Here is a 17,227-nt window from a genome sequence, read left to right as displayed (position 1 = left end):
ACTTTCCTTCCTCATCTCCTCCCCCTCTCTGTGCTATAAAAGAAACTGGCATCCAAACCCCGATAAGATGGTTGTTTTGAGACTTTAGTCTGCCATCTTCTCTGTCTGCCGGCTTTCCGAATAGAATAAAGTCGTCTTCCTTGCCTCAGCACCTCCTCTCCAATTGATTGGCCTGTTGTGTGGCGGGTGAGCAGAGCGAACTGGGACTCGGTAAAAACGTGGCTCAGATTCTTAGCTCTAAGCTCCTGGTTCACTGCAGCACCATTTTGTGAAATACAGTTGAGACACAAGTCTGGGTTTTCCTGAAACACCAAAGTACAGAGATTTGTGAGCTTGGGTTTCTTCTCTAAAGACTAATAGTCGATTAGATCTCTTTAATCACCGCTATTTAATCCTACTGATGCCTAAGGAAGTGTGACACAGGGACTGAACGTGGTGAATGAAGCAGCATCTCATATTTCCTAGTAACGTGGGGTATATGAAAGTGGACCTCGCCTATATAAGATGGGAAATGAGACTCTTCAATTACTGTTCCCCATCAGACCTAGGACTTGCCCAGACTGGGAGGTATGAAGGGGTCTGAATTATAGGTGACCCTTAATATTCAAGGGGGCCTGAATTATAGGTGACCCTTAATATTCAAGGGGGCCTGTTTCAGAGGTGGAGAAATCCACCGGTACTCCCAAGATGGAGAGGAGAATGATCTTTAGAAGTGCTAGACCACTTCACATGGAGGTGGGAGGTTAGTTCCTGCTAGGTGCCAGGTGCTTTGGCCTTTCTTCTCAAAGCAGAGCAAACATTAACGTAATGTGAAAATATAGGCTTAAAGTCATGGAGCCCGGGTCTGAATCTTAGGGCTGTCACTTAGTTGCTGTGTGACCTCAGGTATGGAACCAAATCTACCTGAGCCTCAATTTCCCATTGAGAAAATGGGGAGCGTGAACTTCTATGGTTGGCATGGGGTTCAGGAGTGATATGAACGGCACTTGGCACGTACAAGGGACTCAGGCAATTTTCCTCTCCTCTAAGCCCCTCTGCGGAGCTCCCACACACTCTTCTTTCCTTGTGTGCCTAGGGTCCTAATAGCTCTCTCCTGGGTCTCAATTCTTGTACTCCTGCCAGACCTGTCCTCTGCCAAGTTCCCAAGTCTCCAGAACCTCTCTCTCCTCTCCTCCAAAAATCACTTCCCTTCTCACGGGTAGCTAGGCTTGGAGTGGCCAGCATCATCTTATTTAAAAAGTTGAAGGTCCAGGTGAACTTGACTGGCCAAAGCCTCCCAGGAGGTGATGCGGTGTCCTTCCCAACCACCACAGGAGCAGATTAAGTCATAAGGCTCTGAGTTGGCAGGTACAAGGAGATGGTTGGGGCAGGTAGGTGCTTCTGGGACCCCCTCTGGTGTGTACATTCTTTCCTGCCTTCATTCATTCACTCATGCAATGAACATCTGGTGAGTCTCAAGTGTCTCCATGTACTGTGCAGGCTGTACGGGATGGAAAGATGACTCAGACAGTCCTGGAATTCAAGAAGCTCATACACAGAGGGCAGACAGACTCCTAAGCAGACACTTAGGAAACTCCTGAAGGAGAAGAGGCCTTCAGGAAGGCTTGAGTCTGGATCAATACAGATGAAGGGGCCAGGAGAGGGTCTACTAGGTAAAGGGATTAGCACTACCACTGGTAGCGATCAGACACAGGGTGTGCACGGGAGAGCCCCAAGGGTTCCATCGCTGGTTTGTAAAGCTTGAGGAGATGCTTGAAGAGGAAGCAGAGAGCTAGGCAGAGGCCCGCTGACATACGTGGGGAGCCCCTTAAAGCATTCACTGGGCAGGAAGTGGCTGATCAGAGATAACTAAATTTCTAGCTAAAATTTCTTGAGTGCTTACCCCACGCCTAGCACTGTATGAGGAGCTTTATGTTAATTGAGTCATTTTATGTAGATTTCCTTGGGTTGAGTGGAGGATGGACTTGGGGAGGAGAGAGCTGGCGGGGGAGGGGCAAGTTGGGGTGACTGACGGGGAATAGTGCCAGGAACGCAGCCTGAAGGGCGGGGACAGCAGCCGGCCAGGCGGGCGGGGCTGGGTCCCCTCAGGGAGTGCTCCTTGCGGGGGATGGTGGTTCCCAGCTGGGGTGAATGTGTGGTTTATCAAGGGACCCTGAATCTGGAAATCTTGTATATACGCCCCAGGTGTTTTTTCGCTCTTTCCTAGTAGTAGCAACCCTCCCCCACTCCTCCAACTCACACGTATCTTCGTTCCACAAGCAAATCTCTTTCAGGCAGGAAAGTCCTCGGCGACAGTGGCTTTCTTCATCTGTGTACTGACAGCCTGGAAGCGGGTGGCAGCGGCCGCGCAGCGGAAAGAAAGAGCAGCTGAGCATCCATCCGGTGAGGTCCGATGCCCTCGAAGGCGGTGGATTTCTGCTGTGCCCCCTTGTATACAGCTACACACCCCTTGGCGCCGTCTCCCTTCCCGCGTGGGTGGCCCCTCTCCGTTCAGCCGCTCGGTGGCTGCGGGCCTCCGCCCAGCAGAGGGCAGCGTTGAGACACCAACGGAGCCGGCGCCCGGGGGCCACGCCGGAAAGCCGAGCGTCAGGACCCACGCTCGCTGCAGGCGCCAACCTTTCAAGCAATTCCCCGGGAGCCCTTCCAGCCGTGTGACGGTGGCCCGAAAAGGAGCAGGTGACAGGAATGAAATATTCAACAAATCTGTTCCGCAGAATGAAAATGAGTTGTCGTTTAGCATTTTATCATCTGGTGACACACTCTTCCCGCTTAAGGTTGGTACAGGAGCCGGTGAACGTCGGCCGCGTGCCCCCAGCCCCTCTCCCCAGCGCCAAGCCCCCTCTCTGGGGGCGCCGCCAGCGGCGGACAAGGGGCAACGGACCCGGGACCCGGGCGGGCGGGAAGGCAGGCGGCTGCATTAAGGAGCCTGAGGATGCAGGCACATTTCCAGAGGCTGTGATCTAGAAGGGAGCAAAGCGTCACAGCCTGATGAAGGGAGAGAAGCAGAAAGTGAGGAGAGACAGGCAGCCTTGATCTTTCCATTGGCGACAGGTGTCTCCTCTCATACTGATTCCGTTGATTAGCAGGGAGAAACGTTTAGCAGTTTCTTTGTCCTTCATCATCTCCATTGACTTGCCGTTCTTCACCCCTGCTTGTCACTGTGCTGCAGCAGATTCCTGGGCACACCTTCGAGGCTGAAAGTGACCCTGAATCCTCCCCTATTTGGCCAGAAGGGTGAGACTCATTCTGTGTCCATCTTCTGCCTTTTACTAATTTCATCATTTCACTTATTTGAGCTCATCTGAGCTCCCGTTTTCTCAGATGTAAAATGGGGTAATAATAAGAGTTGTTTCGTCATGTGTGCACATGTACATAAAGTACAACGAGGTGTCAAAAACACCTGCAGCATAGTAGGTCCTCTGAAATATCAGCCCTCCCCTTACTCCTCTGCTTCCTCTTTTCGGTCTCCTTCTTTTCTTCAAATAACCTCATCTAAACATGGAGACAAGTGGAACTTTACTCTATGACCTCAGTTGTATTTCAACTCACTTAAGAACAATAGCAGCATTCAGAAAATAGCATATATATGATACATATTTCTAATATTTTATTTCTGTATTGTTGAATACTAGTGTATTAACCAGTATTTTGACTATATATATATATATATATATATATATCATCAACATGACTGTAGGGTCTTTATAAAGCCCCGAGTTAAAAGCATACTTTATATATTGTTTGGGGGACATACCTAATTAGGTAGGCACAACCCATATTTGAGTTCCTTTCCTGGTGATGGGATTGATCATAAGATCAGCAGCCCTTGCAAAAAGGTGACTGAAGCAGGACTTCCTCCTTTTGAGAATGTCCCCTTCACAAGATGGAGGGTTTCTCAGTCAAGCTTAAAGGAGAAGGGGCGTTGCTTGTCCGTGTGGAATCCCCCCCCACCCCCCGTCTGAGGCAGGAAGTGAATCACGTGTTCCCGATACAAACCCCAAGACAGACTTAGGGGAAAGAGCGAATCACAAGAGAGGGCTGGAAATAACCGGACTTCGGCTGGACCCCTCACTCAGTGAAAACAGAGCTGCCGATAGATTTTCCACTTGTTTTGGCGACAGTTCTATTTCTAGGAAGTTAAAAGAAGCAACAATGGATATTGCTGCTGTGGAATTATTTCAGATCAAAGAGGGAATACTTTGTAATGATAAAAACCTTGGGTGTGAAAGAGAATGTCATCTGAAGCTTAAAGAAATTTCTTACCATAGTGCTTAGACCAGGCACATATGAATTTAGAAATTTAATTTTCAGAATATCCTAAAAAGATAGGTGTAAAACCTCATTTTTTTTAAAGATTTTTTAAAAATCGGCTTATAACATGATGCAAGTTTCATGTGTACAACGTTATATGTCTATTTCTGTATACCCACCAAAAATTTAGTTTCCATCCATCACCATACAGTTGACCCCCTTTACGCATTTCGCCCACCCCCCTGCCCCTTCCCCTCTGGCAACCACTACTCTGTTCTCTGTGTCTACGTGTTTGTTTTCGTTTGGTTTGGTTTGTTCACTTTGTTTTTAATATTCCGCATATGACTGACATTGTGCGGTATTTGTCTTTCATTTATTTCTTATATAGGTTTCCTTTCTATCACTTTCCGCTTTACTCTTGGGGAACTTCTCTATATCCTCAAATAAAAGGTATGAACAACAAAAACGATACACGAAAAGCAATAAATGGAGAAGTGTTCAATTCCTATTTTCTACCTCAATTTTTTTTAGGGATGAGAATCTTACTGGAAATGGGGGAACTGATGACCATAAAAAGAACCCAACATTAGATCAATGATTGTAAAAGTGAGGCTGTTATGGGTTCTAAGTTTCTAAGTCTCTGGCCCCAAATGGATTGCGTCTTAGGACATTGAGAAAAAAACCTTCATTTTCAACTGCAGCAGTGCTGTCAGCAACCTCTGGGGGATCCTGGAACATGATCCAGGGATTAAAGTTGGAATTTTCAAGGGGAAAATAAAAATATGTGTTCCATAAACTGGTGAGCCCATATATAGAATAGGCAAGATTCTAGAACACGTATTTAGAACAGAGTTTCAAAAGGAGAGTCTTTGAGAATTCAAATTCAAGACTCAGCACCGGTTTAATGCCACAATGACCTTCTTTCTTTGTTCGCTGGGTCTTGAATGAATGTATAAGTGTATTTGGATTTCAGCAGGTGTCTTGCATCTTTCTCTTTTCTGTGGACTGGCTCATTATATTTTAGTTGGCTTGATAACTGCTTGACTGTCCACAGTCCTTCCCTGTCCCCTCCTGGGAGATGTTTTTATCATGAGTTGGATCTGAATGTTGGTATCATGCTTATCAAATCTGAGAGTGAAATGTAGATTCAGTTAAAATCCTAATGACAATATCTGCACTAAAAAAAAAGAAAATCTCGGGCTTCCCTGGTGGCGCAGTGGTTGAGAGTCCGCCTGCCGATGCAGGGGACGTGGGTTCGTGCCCCGGTCCGGGAAGATCCCACATGCCGCGGAGCCGCTGGGCCCGTGAGCCATGGCCGCTGAGCCTGCGCGTCTGGAGCCTGTGCTCTGCAACGGGAGAGGCCACAACAGTGAGAGGCCTGCGTACCGCAAAAAAAAAAAAAAAAAAAAGAAAATATTAATCAGGTAGCAAAATGGCTTTAACAGAAAAAGGGTGAGACCCAGGTCCTCCTCTTGACTACCCCTCCCCACCCAAAATGACAAAGTGACAGGATACTAGTGATGACACTCGGCAACAGTGCATGTGCTAGACTTCCTGTACTTAGTTGGCTGAGAGCTTAATGGGAAGACTAATGAATACAGGTTGTCAAAGCCGATTGCGACTTTGGCACCCCAATGTCTGGAAGCACAGAAGTCTAGTTAATGGCAGGATGGAGTCCAGAACAAGAGAGTGAGTGCATGGATCCACCCCTCCTGTCTGTCAGACCAAATTTAAAGTGGACTCTCCAGTTTTGAACACTATATTTTAAGAGCAACACTGATGGACAGATTTATACGTTTGAAATGATAGAGGAATGTCGATGTTTAACCAAGAGGAAAGAAGACAGCTGTGTCTGCGTGCCTACATGTGCCAACACATGCGTGCATGAGTGTCACGGTATCTGTCTTCAAGTATGAGCAGAGGCCGAGGCAAGAGGGCTGGAAATATGCTGTGTGATTCCAGGAACATTCACGTTGCAGGTCATATGTCGTCTTAGCCCTTCATAACCCCTCATAGAAAGCCCCTCCTCCCGGGCCCACACTATCTCATCATCCTGTTTCATTTCCTCTATAAGGCTTAGCACGAGTTGAAATTTTTGTTCGTTTGTTTTCTTTTTTTCTCTTTATCCATCAAACTATAATCCCCGTGACACAAGGGCCCTTCTCTCCTCTTCAAAGCTGTGTCCTGGTGCTCAAGCCAATTTAAACAGCACAGAGTAGATTCTTAATCAATAATAGCTGGAAGATAGGAAGGAAGGAAGAAAACATGAATGGATTCCAATGGGCAAAAATAGACGTAGTGCACAGAGTTAGGAAGAGACTAATTCGAACTTAATAAGACATGGGATGTTCCAACAATTGCTGGTGTCTGGTCTTGGAACCAGTGTTTCCTGGGGATGGTTCCCTGTGCCTTGATATATTCAAAGAAAACATTGCAGGCCAGGACTAGAGTGAGAAATGGATTCAATGACCTCTACAAGTGGGTGAGATTAAGCTAACAATATTTTTTATGTTTAAAATTTCTCCTCCTCTTTAGGAATCCAGCGTTGTGTGGACTTACCAGCTTAAACCATGTGGATTTAGACCTCCGGCTGCTAAGGCGCACTTACGGCCGCGGGAGAGGAGAAGAGGTGAGTTGGTGGCCACGTTCAGAATCTGTGACCGTCACGCTACTGGAAATCCCACTTCCTGGGAACGCTTTGAACTTTCTGTTTCAGTTTTTTCAGTTGGGGAAGGTGAATAATAATACCTTCCTTACAGACATGTTGTGACCTAATTAAATATTTCAAAAGTATTCCTGTTATGCCCAGATAAGAGGCATCTAGTAAAGGCCAAACAACCCTCTTGTTCTCTGCAGACACTTCCCTGTAACCGTCCTCACCACAGCACCTGGCGTGTGCGCACGCGCGTGCGTGTGTGTGTGCGTGTGTGTGTGTGTGTGTGTCCTGGGAGCAGATAAATGTAAGGCCGGAAGTGCTTTGTCAGTGTGATGGGAACCCTTGAAAGACTTGACTTAGCTGCCATGTTCCAGTTTCACTCTTCTTCATTTCTGGTCCAGCAAGACAAAGCTCTGAGCCACACAGAGGGTCAAGGTCATGGCGCTTAGCACTTCTTGCATTCGACCAGGTGCTCAAGTGGCCCTGGGTAGCTCTGCTGTTCCTTTCCACACTTTTCTAAGCTTGATCTCCTGAGGCCAGATGCTGGGGAAACCTGCCTTGTCCCATTCTGGGACCCGAAGTTTCTATGGATTACGTGGAAAGCCTGGTTTAGATTCTACCCCTGCCCCGAAGGGAGGGTCAGGTGGGGAGCCCGCCCCTGACTCCCATTACAGACCCCAGTCAGGCCGGGCTTTGTCTAATGCTCCAGGGGTAGGGCCCTGGGTCGCTGGGCCCAGGATCCTTGGCTGCAGCGGGCATGTGCCCTCCAGAATGTCATGACAACCCTTTCTTGCCCTGAGGTTCCACCAGAAGCCCCAGCCACTGTGACCTGCCTGTCCCCTCAGTTGTACAAAGATGTGACTCTCACAGGGCCAGTTGGGGCAAATCCCTGGAGTTGGTGTGTAGGCACTATGGGTGATGCATCCTCTTTTTATGGAGGTCGGTACGCTGGGAGGATGAGATTCCGGGGCCTCGGAAAGCCATCTTTCCCACCCATCAGACAGGCCATCTGCAGTGGGAGAGGAGGCTGCTCCACAGAGGAAAGCAGAATGAGAAATGGAGCCAGAGAGAGCTGGGTGACATTACAGGGCCCTGGATAAGCCAGGACATAAGTTCTCGGTGGTGGGAATCAATGCTCTTCCAGACCATGTTTGAAAAATTAGATTTCTGTCTCTTGCAATAAAAAAATCCTGACTAGTACACTGGCTACCAGGGTTAGAGGAACACAAACTTTTATACCTACGTGCATGTAACAGGAAGTCAATGTCAAGGTGAAGAGAAGTAAGAGCTGGGCTACTGCGGTGTTAGTACAGCAGCTTGGGTGAATTAGGAAGGTAGGTTTTCAAGTCCGGTGCTGTTCAGAGGATTTTGGAATAAACCAGAAAATGGAAAGGGGCCAGAATGAGGAAACTAATATTTACTGAACATTTACTGGCTTTGGACCCTGGGCTATGTTCTTTGCTATGTTATCTTGTTAATTCTCATGATAATCCTATGAAGTAGATATTCTCCCCATTTTACTGATGAGAAAACTGAGGTTTAGTGGAGTTAAGTTACTCTTTCAAGCACCCACAGCTACAAAGAGGCAGAACTTTTACTGAAGTCAAGATCAGTCTGATTTTGAAGTTGTTGCTCTTTCTAGAACCTCCGAGGGCTTCTTAAAGTGAGAGATTTTGGCCTCAAAGAGGGCTGTGGTTCCTGTGGAAAGATGGGAAAGTGTGAGGGGATGGTGGGGAGCAGGGCACGAGGGGGGCCTGTCTCGTGACCTCTCACAGGGCCGGGCGCATATCAAGTGGTTCACAAATATTTCCTGGAAGGAGTAGCTTCCAGTTCTTGCATTTTTCTCCCCCAGGAAGGGTGATCCACTTGGATGCAAGCCCCTTCCTTGCAGATTTTCAGATCTGAAATCCTTGAGGTCCTGGTTTATTAAAGTTGAAAGGATGAGACCAGGCGCTTGCAGAGGAGGCCGGGGGAGGGGAGGGGAGGGGAGTGTTCAGCTGCCCCTCCCTGTGCCTCATGGACCCGTGTGGGGTAGGGGCGAGATTTCACCGAATGTCCCCCCCACTGTCTTTCCTTTTCTATTTCTTCTTCTTCTTGGCTGCTGCGAGGCTTAGATTCTCTGTAAGTATCTGAAAAAGGTGATTATTAAAGTGAAGAATAACTAATGCTACCCACCAGAGTGTTTTCCTAGGGGTGGTGCAAGCGAATTTTCAAAAATTGGTAAACACTGTTAGCAGAAGAGAGTCTGGAGACCCCTTCTCCCATGGGCCTTGGTTCTTGGTAAGGACGCAAAGAAGAATCTGAGGTCTTAACCGTTGCAAGAGAGTTTACTGAAGATAAGGAGAGAACAGAGAGAACACCTCAAAAGAGAGGTGGGCCAGGCCAAGGAAGGCAATGGCCCCCAAGGACTGGGGTGTAGAGCTTTTTAGGCAAGGTTTTTGCCGTAATCCAGGAGGTCGTTGATTGATAGTCTTAATTGACAGCTGCAGGTTATATAACAAGAGGCTCGGCTGTGCATGTTCTTCCCATAATGCAGTCTGTTATAATTAGATGTATGTATTCATAGAATATTTATGAACATTTAATGAGCCCAAAGGTTATCTGAGGACGTGATAGCTTGAGATGTGCGCATGTGCCAGAGTGAGGCCCGTCCCTCCAGTCAGCCGGCGGGGGTGGGGGGGTGGTGGTTTCGGTACCCTGACCATTTTGGAGGACTGATGGGGTCGTGTTTGGGGCGGGGTTGGCAAAATAGCTTGGCGGGATTAGGTGGCTGTTGGACCTTCCGCCGAGGGGACCACCTCTCGTTGCTCATGGCTAACTTGCTGCCTAACAAAACCAGTGCGGTTCTCTGACAACGCTGCGGAAGTGCTTGAAATGGGTAGATTTGCCTTTTAGAGATGCCATTTCAAACGCTCACTTATGGACTTTTTTTTTTTTTTTTTTGGTACGCGGGCCTCTCACTGTTGCGGCCCCTCCCGCCGCGGAGCACAGGCTCCGGACGCGCAGGCTCAGCGGCCATGGCTCACGGGCCCAGCCGCTCCGCGGCATGTGGGATCTTCCCGGACCGGGGCACGAACCCGTGTCCCCTGCATCGGCAGGCGGACTCTCAACCACTGCGCCACCAGGGAAGCCCACTTACGGACTTCTGATGTCCAATCAAGGGGCTGCAGTTAAAATCTGAAATCGCAGTGTTTGCGGGAAAGCAGTCGTGTGGCTGGGCAAGTGGCTGCCTTTCAGAGGTCTGTTGGAAACATTTGCACGCAGAGCAGTCTCGCAGACGGTGGCTGCAGGTGGGGTTTGCTCCAGGGGGAGCGGGTGTGGAGACAATCGGAAGCGCTATTGTCGTTTGTTTTCTGCGGCTGGCAAGGTAGACATAAAAATAAAGTCCTCTAATAACGAGGATAAAGTAAACGGGAGAGGAGGTTTGTGCCTCGGGGGCGGGGGGGAGCCTTGAGGGGGACGGGTCGCTCCTGGAGGAGGGTGGTGGCCTCGGGGTTCAGGGAGGAGGAGGGTGCTGCCCACGGGACCCCTGCGTCGCGTCTGCATGCAGCTGTCCCTGCAACATCGTGGGTCCGGGCTTGTCCTGGCTTTCCGGGTGCCTCCAGGATACTGAGGGAAAGGATGAATGTCGGCCACCTGGCGGGCTCCTGAACCCGGTGTCCTGGGGGCATTTCCCGGTAAAGTTGCACCAATACTGTTAGATGGAGTTCAGATGTGCAAAAAACAAAAACAAAAACCTAGTCCTTTCAAGATGCTTTACAAGCCATTTTAAGCTAGATCCCTAGGCTTTTAAGAGTGACTATATGCGCAGCTGGAAAAAAAAAAGTCTGCAAATCAGAATTTTTTTCTTCTCCACAAAGAAAGCAAAAAAGGAAACCCCAAACAGCAATTACAAGAGGCTCAGCACCATCCCTGCTTTTGTCATTATTCAGAATAATAACATGGAACCTGAGATCTTTTTTTTCCCCCCCGGTGGAGCACGTTACTTTATTTTTTCGGTAAGCAAGAATTGATTTTTGTCTGTTCTGAATGAAGCTGAAATGAAAGAGGCTGTATTCAACAACACCATCAGATTCAACAGAGGAAATAGCGTTTCTTTGCCAAACATTCCAACTGAAAAATCAGAAACAACCATGTCATCATTCTGGCCTGAAAAATTGTAGCTGCCAAAGCGTATGAGGGCACTGTATCACTTTGTGGGGGGGGGGGGGGGGGTAGTTTTAACACATAGCTTGATCTGGCAAAAAATAAAACAAATGAACCAGAGCAACACAGAGGAATGTAGCCTACATCGTGGTTAGGAACAGGCATTGAAGCTTGACAGCCCTCTGTTCAAACTCAGGATCAATTAGCTCTGTGTCCACAAGCAAGTGGTTGAATCTCGCTGCGTCTCTGCTTCGTTATCTAGAAGAAAATAATGATGAAACCTCCCTTGTACCGTGATTGTGATCATTAAAGGAGATGCTGCCTCTGAAGAGCTTAGCACAGTTCACGGCACAGTCAAGTGCCCAGCAACTTCCTTTCCTGCCCGTCTCCAAGCACTCAATATACCTACAAGGCCCCTACACTATGACTTTGACAACCATAGCTGGAAGGAAGGCTTTCCACCAAAACTTCAAAGAGACCTATCTGCCATGGATGTAAAAAAATTACTATTCTTAAAATGTCAGCTTCCCTATGATAAGAATCACTTTAGAATTTATGAGGAGGAAATAGGAAAGTGAAAATTGGTCAGGCTACTTGCTCCTTAATTCTGATTTAGAGCAGCCGTAAAACTCTAAATATATCTGCTCAGTGCCCTAGCACTGAGGAGGTTTCCATGCAGTTTTCTAGAAATGAGAGTAAATGACAGTGTTTTGGATCAAGAAGCCCCACACAGCAGAGCTTCATGAAGAACCTGGGACCATTCCTCTTTCAGTGGGGATGGAAAACAACAAACTGGGACTCTGTCCTTTGCAAATGCCAACAGCTCTTTTGATTGATTTTCCCTCTCTCTCTCATCATCAGAGAGCTTGAGAAGCTAACGTGAGAATCAGGCCTCAGGTAGAAATGCCCCCTGGTTTGTGCCAATCACCTCCCCAGCTTGAAGGCTCCTGGGCTTCATTCACTGTTGGTTTCTTCTCTTGGAGGACAGGGCAGCTCCTGCTCTGGAGGGTTCACAGCAGACCTGGTATAGTCCTTGTACAGATGAGAATCAATTTCTCTGTGCCCTTCCCTTCCTCCTGGTAGGAAGGGGCTCTTTTTCACATAAACATATTAAAGTAATGGTAAGTCCACATATAAGCATTCAAATGATTTTTAACCTGGGCACCAAAGCCGTTTAATGGAGAAAAGAAAATCTGTTCAACTGGCAGTGCTGGGATAGCTGTGGATCTGTTTGGAAAAATAAAGAACCTTGTTCCATCTCACACCGCACACAAAAATCAACTGAAGCTGGATCACAGATCTACGTGAGAAAGCAAAAATGATAAACCTGCTAGAATAAAACACAGACATATCTTTACAACCTTGAGGTGGGTATATATTTTCTAGAGAGGACATAAAAAACACAGACCATAAAAGAATCAACATTAATAAATTAGACTATCAAAATTAAAAATTCCTGTGGATTAAAAAACACCATCAAGAAAATTGATAGGCAATTCACAGACTGGGAAAAATAATTCACAACACATACATATGACAGATGACTTGTATCCAGTATATCGAGAACTCCTGCAACTCATTAATAAAAGAGACAACCAAATAAAAACTGGACAAAAGACTTAAGTATTTCACAAAAGATGATAATGAAATGGCAGTAAGCGCATGAAAAAGCACACACGATCCTTCAGGAATGCAAATGAAAATCACGAGATACTGCTGCACACCCACTAGAATGGATAAAATGAGAGATAACATGCTGCAATCAGAGCTTTCATATATTGCTAGCAGGAGCCTAAAGTGGTACATCCTGTTTGACAGTGTTTTAAAAGTTAAACTTACAACTGCGCTATGACCTAAGTATTTATCCAAGAGAGATGAAAACAACATGTGCAAGCATGTTTATAGCAGCTTTCTGTATAAGAGCCCCAAACTAGAAGTATCCTGCATGCCCGTCAATAGAGTGGATAAGCAAACTGTGGTACATCTAAGCAAAAGGTACATCAAAGCAAAAGGAACAAACTAATGGTATACGCAGCAAGATAGATGCACCTCAAAAACATTTTCCTAGTGAAAGAAGCCAGACCTCCTCACCAGCCAAAACCTAAACGTATGATTCTACTTATATAAAATTCTAAGTAAAGCAAACTGTGTTATGGTGATGGAACTCTGATCAGTGATTACTTCCAGGGAGCGAGAATTGAGTGGGGAAGGGCAGACAGACTTTTGGGGGCAACATCAATGTTCTGTGCTTTGATGCAGATTCGTTAAGACTGAGTGGACAGTACACTTAAGATCTGGGCATTTCACTGTGCATAAATTAAACCTCAGTTTAAAAACGAAAGTTATCAGGGGAAGGTGGTCCAAAGGTACAAACGTTCAGTTAGAAGATAAATAAGTACCAAGGATATAAAGTACCACATGATGACTATAGTTAACTCTGCAGGGTGATATATAGGAAGGTTATTAGAAGACTAGACCCTAAGAGTTCTCATTACAAAGAAAAAAATATATTTTTTCTTATTTTGGTTTTTCTTTTCATTGTATCTATATGAGATGATGGAGGCAAACTAAATTTATTGTGATAAACATTTCACAATATATGTAAATCAAACCGTTAGGCTGAATGCCTTAAACCTATCCAATGATGTATGTCAACTATAGCTCGACAAAACTGGAAAAAAAGTTAAAGCCACAGCCAATTGGTCATGGTTGCAAAAGAGAGCTTTGTTCGTCTGGCAAGTGCTTCTGCAGAAGACAGAGCAGTGCATAATGAGGGGCTGGATGGCCTGGGCTCTGAGGACAGAGCTCCCCTCACAGGTCTAACCTAAAGGGCTGGCAGCAAAATGAGTCTAGGTCAGAGGGTGGGCGAGGGTAGGAAAGAAAGGGGTCAAGAGAAAGACCTCATTGGCCTATCTGCCATGGCTTCTGAAAGGCTGGAAGATGAGGGTAGGAATCATAAAGAAATATGCTGCAGTAGCATCTGGACCTGATTGGCTACTAGTAAAATTGCTTCCTTTGTGCTGTCAGCCTGTGCTTACAAAGGACTTCACTGGGCCGAGTCCCGGGCCTAGGAGATGCTCAGTAAATACTTCTCGCATGTGTGTTCTTCTGGAGGGGCCTTCTTCCCCACCTGAACCTGCCTTACATACCTTAGTACGTTAAACGCTTCTTCCTGGCTCACCCGCTAGTCCCGGGGCAGTCAGGAGAAAGGCTGGGGTGCAAATGCAGGCCCAAGGAGACAAGGCTGGGCGAGCTTGCGGAAATGGCTCATGCCTGTCTGAGTCTGCTCGGGCTGCCATGACAACACGCCATGGACACAGCACTCAAACAGCAGACATTCCTGTCTCACAGCTCTGGAGGCAGAAGTCCAAGATCAAGATACAGGCTGAATTGGTTTCTGGTGAGGTCTCTGTTTCTGGCTTGTAGACAGAGAGAGAGAGAAAGAGAGAGAGGAGAGAGCGCGCGCGCTCAAGCAAGCGAGTTCTGGTGTCTCTTCCTTTTCTTATGAGAACACTAATCTTACTAGATCAGAGCCGTACTCTTACGCCCTCACTTAACCTTCATTACTTCCAAAGGCTCTATCTTCAAATTACAGTCACATCAAGGGGATGAGGCTTCAAAGTATGAATTTTGGAGGGACACAATATTCAGTTCACAGCAAGTCCAGAGGAGTGACCTTTGCAAAGACTCCCGGGTATGGGGGAGATTTGCTCCTTCTCTGCTGGTGAATGGCTTTTAGACAATAGCCTCTTGTCTCCATTAACCAAATGGGATTTGAATCAGAGAAAAGCACTTTTATTTCCTCAGCCTCCTGAGCTATCTAGTCTTTCCACCGGGACAGCTCCTCTCCAGGCACCCAATCATTTATCAGAAATGAAAAAGCTTGCTGAGAATGCAAAACGCTGTAAGACAAGGCATGGATCTGAGTCCATAAGAGGAAGTCAAGGCTTCGTGCATTTAACTGATTGCCAGGAGGAGAAAGAATGGCTGGTGTGACAGTCCTCTGGGGCTTTGTCACATGAGCAACAGAAAGAAAAGTGGGCTGTGTCCTGAACAGAGCCCAGAGGGGAGGAGTAAGCTGACATTGAACCATTGTCTACACTCGGAAAAGGAATTCAGAGCAATTGGGAGCAGCTTGATTTTCCTGAACATTCTCCAAGAATTCTTGGGAGGCCCTCAGAATTATTTATAGCTCCTTTCCGCCTAGACTTAGGTTTCTTGCTGACACCGTAAGTGACTGACACTTCCCCAGGCTGGACTTTTTATCTCACTGTTCACTGTCTGTGGAGCTGAGGCTGGTGTGTTTCCATTTCTTCTCTGGCCTGACTGGTTCTGGAAGGAACTGAAGGTCTCCTGCAGAAGCAGAGCACAGATTGGGCTTCAGAGGAGGCTGGGAAGGCCCTACTCGAACGATGCTTGGATTCAGAGTCGTTCAACCTTGAATTTTAAGAAATGCATATTGATGACAAGAATTAATTGCAGTGGATTTTAACCTTAAATTATAAGAAACGCATATTGATGACAAGAATTAATTGCAGTGTCTCTAAAATCAGTATCAATAGTATGTCAATAAGCCATTAAAAATATCTAAAATCAGGGCTTCCCTGGTGGCGCAGTGGTTGGGAGTCTGCCTGCCGATGCAGGGGACGCGGGTTCGTGCCCCGGTCCAGGAGGATCCCACATGCCGCGGAGCGGCTGGGCCCGTGAGCCATGGCCGCTGAGCCTGCGCATCTGGAGCTTGTGCTCCGCAGCAGGAGAGGCCACAACAGTGAGAGGCACGCGTACCGCAAAAAAAAAAAAAAAGAAAATCAATTTTATATAACAAAACAAATGTGAAGTGCCACATGTCACTTTGTTTAGCTACTTTAGTCTATTAAAGCAGTTTCCACTGTATGTGGGAATCCAGCTTCATTAAGCTTCCATGAGGCCAAGTTATCCCACGAATAGATGACCTGATGGACTTAGTGTATTTTATTTGTTTTCTTCAAGAGTTCTTCGCCACTAAAAAATCCAAAACCAAACCAAACAAAAGCAAAATGGGAGTAGCTTATGGATGTCAACTTTGTAAACTACAATTTAAGGATGTATCTGTTTCAGTAACTGCTAAGCCAGAGGAAATGGTTGAACTTTCCATAAAGAATAACTGCTTAGGAAAGAAATTTTGGAGGTAGATAGAATTGTTCATTTGGTTGAAAGGACTAGAAAATCTGCCAAGTTTCATGAATTCATACATCACGAGGAAATTACTTAAGCTTAATGAGGATAATGCTTTTTTAAAAAATTAAAACATTAAAAAAATTGTAGTTAAATATACATAACATAAAATTTGTTATTTTAACTATTTTTAAGCATTCGGTTCTGTGGCATTAAGTACATTCACATTTTTGTGCAACCATCACCACCATCCAAATTCAGAACTTTTTCATCATCCCCAACTGAAACTCTGTACTCATTAAGCCATAATTTTGCATTCTCCTCTCCCCCAGTCCCTGGTTACCATAATCTTTATTTAAAAAAAAAATTATTGGAGTATAGTTGATTTACAATGCTGTGCTAGTTTCTGCTGTACAGCAAAGTGAATCAGCCATACATATACATATATCCACTCTTTTTAAGATTCTATTCCCATGTAGGTCATTGCAGAGTATTGAGTGGAGTTCCCTGTGCTATACAGCAGGTTCTTATTAGTTACCTATTTTATATATAGCAGTGCGTATATGTTAATCCCAATCTCCCAATTTATCCTTGCCCCCTTTCCTCCTTGGTAAATGTAAGTTTGTTTCCTACATCTCTGACTCTATTTCTGTTTTGTAAATGGTTCATTAGTACCATGTTTTTAGGTTCCACGTATAAGTGATATCATATGATATTTGTCTTTCTTTGTCTGACTTACTTCACCCAGTATGACAATCTCCAGGTCTGTCCATGTTGCTGCACATGGCATTAATTCATTCTTTTTTATGGCTGAGTAGTATTCCCTTGTATATACCTTCTGTATATATTCTGTATACCTTCTCTATACATCTTGTATACTTTCTGTATACATTCTGTATACCTTCTGTATATATTCTATACACCTTCTGTATACATTCTGTATACCTTCTGTATACATTTAGTATATATTGTGTATACCTTCTGTATATATTCTGTATACATTCTGTATATATTCTGTAT

The 17,227-nt window shown here is 45.8% G+C and overlaps 1 protein-coding gene across 1 annotated transcript in view; it reads left to right on the top strand.

Moving 5' to 3' along the window:
• Positions 1 to 2,609: 2,609 nt before the first annotated feature.
• CLVS1 (clavesin 1) overlaps positions 2,610 to 17,227 on the top strand; it is a 225,284-nt gene continuing 210,666 nt past the window's right edge. Inside the window, exons 1-2 of the mRNA XM_029223172.1 lie at positions 2,610 to 2,774; positions 6,787 to 6,880. The gene's annotated coding sequence lies outside the window, so the exon portion shown is untranslated. The remainder of the gene's footprint in view (positions 2,775 to 6,786; positions 6,881 to 17,227) is intronic.

The sequence above is a fragment of the Monodon monoceros genome, unplaced genomic scaffold, assembly GCF_005190385.1.
Source record: "Monodon monoceros isolate NGI ecotype Baffin Bay Population unplaced genomic scaffold, NGI_Narwhal_1 Super_Scaffold_14, whole genome shotgun sequence".
NCBI lineage: Eukaryota > Metazoa > Chordata > Mammalia > Artiodactyla > Monodontidae > Monodon > Monodon monoceros.
This window is presented reverse-complemented; position numbering and strand designations above follow the sequence as displayed.